The following is a 7,707-nucleotide window of genomic DNA, read 5'->3' on the forward strand; positions in this document are numbered from 1 at the left end:
CTAAACTCTTATAATACTTTACAGATGGAGTATTAAGCAAAGAGAACATTTTCCCCTCCAAATACTAAAAGACATAGGCACCAAACAAAACAAACAAGCAAACATATTCTCAATTTTCACACATAAAAAATAGCTAGAGAAGACTGGTATATACTCATTAGCTAGACCTGTATTAGATCCTACACTGATTTTTAGCTAGACCTGGTACACTGATGGTATTATATACCAGTGTAGGATCTAATACCATACCTACATATATACCAGTGTAAGATCTAATACCATGGTACACTGAGCTAGACACTGGTATATATTTAGTTGGACCTCATGTGTAGTGATGCAACTATTGTCAAGAACACCGTCAGTGCAACACCTATCATCATTCAATCAATGGGCTCACCAATTTGCTACATGTTGCGGTAATTACCTATTACATTGATGGTCTGAGGTCTAGGCCCCTGGACCAGAGTCCTCTAGACACCTGATTTCTCAGAATCATTCTTGTCACTATTCAATAGTATGAACCCGGCATAAATAGTCTATGAGATACAACATAGAAGTGACTTTGTTAGTTGGCAGGTAATACGAAGGTAATATGAACCTGGCTCCTTTCATAGCGAAACTGTTACTAAAGCATTAGCAAGAGCAGACTATCACATAAAAAAGAGAGGACAAAAGATCATATTCTGTTATGAGCCTACACATAGTTGTCACCGCCGATAGACAATTTATGATGAACGTAAGAACTTGCACAAGAAAAATGCTCTCATTGATAGGGTTTGTTTATCACTACAGATAAAACTGATTATGTAGTGTGGTCCTCTAATTATGTACATGCCATGCCAAACAACTATGCATGAAATTTCTATTGAGATAGGGCTGCTAATCTTTCTAGTTTATACATTCAATTGACTTTCTAAATTAATTACACCAATTCACATAGACACATGGTCATTGAATTTGACAATCACTTAAGTTTACAGTATATGGCTCTTGCGAGCGCACTATTTTCTTATCTTTTTTTCTTGATCAGTTCACCACAAAACGATATATTTGTACAGTTGTTCTAACTATCACAAAATTTATCTCTTGAATAGGTGAAGAAAATAAATACTTATTGAACAACATTATATGACAATGATGCATCTCATACTACCATGATATGTTAGGAGACTCCTTCTCATATTCAGCAAATTTTGGAGAAAGAATAATTAGAGAACCAAAATTAGGGAAATACACACAAAAAGAAGGCATCTCGACAAACATACATGCTGTTCTTCCCCTCCTATATCCTCTGATTTAAGCCTACGCATCTCGAAATAGCCAGAGGATCACTGCAGTGCTCTTTTTATCAACACCTAAATTATTTGCAAGTATGACCATTGATTTAGAACTTCAACTGGATCAAGCAACAACGCGACAATGGTTCTGAAAATATTAGGCATTGAAGTATGTTCATCCAAAATTTAATGCTAATCCACCATCCAACGACTACGTCACAAATGCAAAACAAATGACCTATAGCATGCCTCAAATTACCTTTATATTGGGATCCAACACGCACCAAATACATACAGAGAAAGGGGAGATGGACGATAGAGGTGGAGAGCACCTTCGATGGAGTTGGCTGCAGAGGAGAGGAACATCATCAGCAACACACAACCTACACCGTGGAAGTTGATGAACTTCCCCGTGCAGCAGCAGCACCCTTTAACAGACCAGATATAGCAGTATATAAGCAATGGGCAGTAGCAGATTCACAAAACATCGATCATATATTTATACAGAACATAAAGATGCACCTTTCTGAAAAGAGATAGAAGTATACCTGCAACGCGGTCCTGGTGAACCTCAAAGATAAAAATTCGCTAACCAATTAGCGTTGCAAGCTCATGATCTGCAATCTCTTCGGAAGCTGCATAATTAACACGACTGTGTGAACCATGTAAATGCAAAGGAGGAGATGAACATCATGTTGATATTTTTATCTAACATATAAACAAACACCCCTCTTACTTGGAACCTAGCTAGCCCACTAATTCCAAACAAGCCAGCCTTTCATGCACAATGGAACAAACTTCCAGCATTCCATGCACAAAGAAACGACAATTGCAGGTCCTACCAGGATCTAGGCAAGGAACAAAAGGCATACTGGCACATTCCACTAAAACAAACGAAGAAAATAATACTCTTGTCTTTACCAGAAAAAAGACAAGAAACAAAAGGTAAAGTATTTTTAATGCACATGAAGCCAAAAGAAATTGTCTCAGCAGACAGAAATCTCCACCCAATTAATCCTTGAGGCAAAGAACGAAATCAGAGACTGACCCAGACCAACAATTAATCTTCATTATACTAACCAGCCATGCAATCAATCCTTAAGCTAAAGAACTAAATCAGAGACCAACCCAGACCAACAATCAACCCTCAAGCCAAACACTCGAACCAACAAATTTGGGACACATTTTAGCCTTACATAATTCAGCGTGCAGTGAATCCTAAAGCCAAAGAACCAAATCAGAGACTAACCCAGTTCAAAAGTCAATCCTTAAGCCAAGCACCCAGACCAACTAATATGTGACACACTTCAGACTGATATAATACAGGAAGCAATCTTCAACGTAAGCACCTAATCCAGCAAGTAATCATCAAGGTGAGCACCTAAACCAGGGACTAACCTAACTAACAAGCCATGCCATCCGTGCGGTTAACCCTCTCGCTAAACGGCCAAATCATCCGGCAAGCAATCCTCAAGATGAACACCAAAACCTAGGACTAACCGAACTAAATCCAGGCCATCTATGCAATAAATCGTCAAGCCAAAGAGCCAAATCAGAGACTAATCCAGCCCAACAATCAATCCTTAAGCTAGCTAAAGTGAGAGGATGAGGGGGAGGCTCTTCTGGCGAAGGGAGAGCGCCAGCCGGTGGCTCGAGAGGAGGGGCAACGGGGAAGGAGGACGGGCGCGGCAGCGTGAGGTCATCTGGATCAGATGCCGACAGAACGCACGCCTTCCATTCTTTGCTGCACGCGTCGCCGGTGCGGAGAAGGGCCGGCTCGAGCTCGGCCACGGCCGCCGCCGCGCTCACCAACGCGCCGATGGGGGACGCGCCGCTCCCGTCCGGCCCTAAAGACCCCGTCGGCTCGGAGGAATCGATCCCGCAAGGGGCGAATCCACCGGCCACGGGAGAGAAGGTGAGGGGATTGGGAGAAGGTGGGGCCCGACAGCAACGGGGAGAGGGTGGGGGCGCGATGGGGGTGGCGGTGGACGACGGCGACGACGCCGGGGAAGTGGGCGGCGGGGGAGGGGGCTGGGACGCGAGGACGCGCGGGCGGGGGGCGAGTGCGGGGAGGATGCGGCTAGGGTTTCACCACGGGCGTGGCTGCTTTTTATACCCCGTGCGGGTGAAATGACGAGAATGCCCTCGGCGGGGCAGGCTATTTACGCGCGGTGGCACGACCGGGGCTTGCGAGCGTCTCGATTTTTATCCAACGGCCCAGCTCATCCCAGAGGCAGATCCGACGGACGAAAACGCATCAAGGGAGAGATCCAACGCCGAGAAGCTCTGAGCTCTGAGGAGGCTCAGGCATCCCTCCCTCTCATATTTCTGGATACAAAAAAGTTTAAAAACCAAAGCTGTTGACCGAGGTTCTCCTGAGATTCAGATATTTGAACCGATATTTCCCACGAGGTTCCCAAAGCTTGTTTAGCCGGTTCTTTTGGTTGCGGATGGCCTGAAGCATAAAAATCTTGCTTATCCAGATAGCCTATAAGAAAATAGATTAATTATAGGTTTGACCCACATCAAGAACTATCTATACTGGTATCGAATACAAACTATTGGATGGAAAAACCTGTACTGGTACTCAAATACAAACTATTGGATGGAAAAACTTGATACACCAAATTACCCTATTTTTTATTTTATTTTTTGCAAATACCAACTACCCTATTACAAACACATAATATAAAAAACGGAAAAGCTAATTTCCTGCCGGCAGGAATTTAGTAATAGGCGCGGATGATTCAAGTCCGATCGCTTTTTTCTTTTCTTCCTAACTAATCACTCATCAAACTCTCATTTTTTCTATTAGCTAATAGCATCCATGCAGGGAGAAAATGCATGCATCACACATGGATCACGATTTTATGCATGCATGCAAGTTAGGAGACAAAAGAGATGACGCCAGCAAAATATTCTTCCTATTTCAAAGTTTTAAAACGTTTTGTAGCTCAAACAATCACTCGGATTCAAAATCCGTTTTCACATAAAAAAATCGTCTCGACGAGATCTTCGAAACTACTAGATCTCATGTCAGTATGTTTCGATGACTTCTTTTTTCGGGTCAAAAGTTACCACATCTAGACCACATAAACTATCACGCCTACAGTACATAACTTATCATGATCTTTACATTAAAGTTACTGGAGTTATGTTTCAACTACTTTTTTTGTCTGTGTCAGAATTTACCATGGTATTTGTAAAGAAATTATCAGGTATGTAATACCATCGTCTACCATCGGTGTCGTGTCTGGGCCGCGAGGCGAGGTCTATATGCCAAGTTGTTGAATATTCGTTCCCATGTTCAGATTCAAAGTATGGTCTCAGATTCGACACATTGTACTTGTTGTAAACCAAATACAAACGAAGCTATTTGACCTTTTTTTACTATTTTTATTAGTGTAAAAGAATATTTTTACACTAACTATTAGTGGACAATGGACATGCACATAAAAAGGAAACAATATGAGCTATGTCGGAAATTAGCCCTGCCCTTATATGAATAACATGGTAACTCACACATCGCAGACCTGATAACTTATGTACCTCGGTCCTGATAACTTTGGCATGGGGGGAGGGGTTGATGAAATATCCCTCGGTAACTTTTGGGTGAATACCATGGTAACTTACACATCGCAGACTTGATAACTTATGTGCCTCGGTCCTGATAACTTTGGCGAGGGGGTTGTTTAAAATCATACCCCCGACAACTTTCGTGTAAATAGTTTGGCACTATACGCATCGTATAGGTAATAACTCATGCACAATCACCGCAGTAATTTTAACCTGAGCTGATAAAAAGGTTAGAAGGTTTATGCCCCGGTAATATCTGTGTAAACAACATGGTAACATATGTAGCTCATGCGTGATAACTTACTTAGTTCAGAAGTGGTAACTTTTGATCCGAAATAATAGTTGTCTGGAAAATCAACATAGGATCTAGTTTTGATGCTCTCTTTGAGACAGTTTTTTTATGTGAAAAGAGGTCTTTCGATCGGACCAACGGTTTGAGCTACAAAACATTTTTAAGTTCCACAATAAAAGGGAATCAACGACAACATCAACACACTTTTATGCCTCGGCAATTTCTATATAAATAAGATGGCAAGTTATGTATCATAGACGTGATAACTTACTTAGCTTGGTCCTGATAACTATTGACTCCAAAAAAAGTCGGCGAAACATACCAATATGAGATCTAGATTCAGAGGTCTCGTCGTGACAAATCTTTTATGTTAAAATAGTTTTTCAAACGGAGCGACAGTTTGAATTTTATTTTTAGACGGAATCTTTGGTGACATCAGTTTTTTTGTTTTTTCTGCATGCAACTATTGTACAACACAGAGGGAGTCTACATACGCGCACGTGAGGGGAGTTCGCATTGCATGTAACTGCATGGGTGATTAGGGGGAGTTGTCCGGATTTATTGCTATTTTTCGGACGGCGGGATTTTATCAAAGTCCTATAGAAAATGGTTCTAGCTAAACAAACAATACATGTCTGGAATTATGGGGTACATGCTGCTGCGTTGATGAGGGGACGGCTGGGTTTTTCCTCATTGTGATCTGAGACGAAGCGGTGGTGCAAGGCGACGCAGTGTGGGCTGATCCAATGGTTAACGTGGCTGCCATCCAATGGTACAGAAGGGGGCCGATCCTGGCTCAGATAAGTCAGCCAACACAGAGTGCTGGCCGATGGATTTTCCATCTCTTACATATGAAAAAAAAGTATGTTTTTGGTCTCTCAAATTCCTCAAAAGTATAGACTTGGTCCCTCAAGATTTTTTTGGTACACATTTGGTCCTTCAAGTCACAAAACCGGGTCAATTCAGTCCAAACCAGAGTTTGACCACTTTGATCAGGTTTGACCTCCTAGATTCTGACCAAGTTTGGCCAGATGAACAGTAAATTCGAAAAAAAATCTGAATTTATTGGCATCCAATATGCTTACATGCGCAAGGTGTGTACCATTTTTGGTGGTCTTTCGACACTCAGGAGTCTGTGAATTTTTTTTACTCTAGATGAGCAGTAAATTTGAAAAACAAATTGCAAAATTATTTTTTAAAAATCTGAATCCTTTTGGGGTTCAATTGGCTTTGGTGCGCAAGGCCCGTGCATCATCTTTGGACATTAGAGGAGCACGCAAAAAAAAAGAACAAATGTTCGCTCCCAAAATAATAGCCAAAATTTGTTTTTTCTTTTGGCTAGAGCTCGTCGGATATCATTTGACAACAAAATTTTGTACACACAAAGCCCACCCGCCAAACAATTTTTAGATTTTTTTGCTATTTTTTCGAATTTACTGTTCACGTAGAGTAAATTTCTTTATTTTTACCACCAGCTCCTCGGGCATCGAAAAACCATGAAAATTGGGGTGACGTGAATCTTTGGCACCTATGAGTGGATAGGATTAAGATCACATCATAGCTCGAGCTTAGAATAGCACGTTCCAGATATAGATATACTTGGTGGTACAACAACACATCGGCCGGTTGGGTGGGCGAGCTGCGACACCATGGCGATATCCTCCTCGATCGTCCATGTCCTAGGCTCCTAGCTCACTAGTAGAAAAAGGGTCAAACGTGAAGCACAACAGTGCCGGTTTTAATTTTAGCCGGCACTAATGTGTACAATAGCACCGGTTCGTGGTGGCGATCAATAGCACCGGTTCGTGGCGAACCTTTAGTACCGGTTCATGCCACGAACCGGTACTAAAGAAGATGTGTCAGCCTGCGGTCAGGCTATGGCCCCACCATCACCATTTAGTGCCAGTTCGTACCACGAACCGGTACTAATGAGGTTATGGCAAGCTGTTTTTAGTCCCACCTCGCTCCCCTAACAAGCCTTTTACCACCTTAAATATGTTATTTCTCAAACTATCACAAGCACTTGGTCTTCATTGAACTCTATGTGTAGAATTTGTGGCCGCAATATGAGTCTTCATCGGTTTATAAATCGTTGATGACTCATATTGACAATTCAGATTGTACACACAAAGATCATTGATGATCAAAGTATTTTTGATGTTATAAGATCATATTGACAGTTTAGACTGTAAAGAAATATAAGATCATGATGTAAATGCTCTTATATTTTTTGCTTTCAGTATGCACCATTCAAAGCGACGCCATCAACTTTCAACCATTTCTGCCTTCATTTGCTATTCTTCATGCATTCAATGATTTGTTTTGAGAACTAAATGACCTGGAAATTGAAAAGCACTACAAATGAACTCTAAAAAAGTTGAAACTTGGCATGGTATCATTATTTCACCCACATAGAATGTTCAAAAAAGTAGAGAGGGTTACGGCAAAAACTGGATGCACTTCGTTTACAAACTGGACAATCTCTTTCGAAGTATTCAGGTTTCTGACGAAATTAAACTCATCTGTTACAAAGGCATTTCATTTTTTAAACTTATTACAACT

The sequence above is a fragment of the Triticum dicoccoides genome, chromosome 5B (assembly GCF_002162155.2).
Source record: "Triticum dicoccoides isolate Atlit2015 ecotype Zavitan chromosome 5B, WEW_v2.0, whole genome shotgun sequence".
Classification (NCBI taxonomy): Eukaryota; Viridiplantae; Streptophyta; class Magnoliopsida; order Poales; family Poaceae; genus Triticum; species Triticum dicoccoides.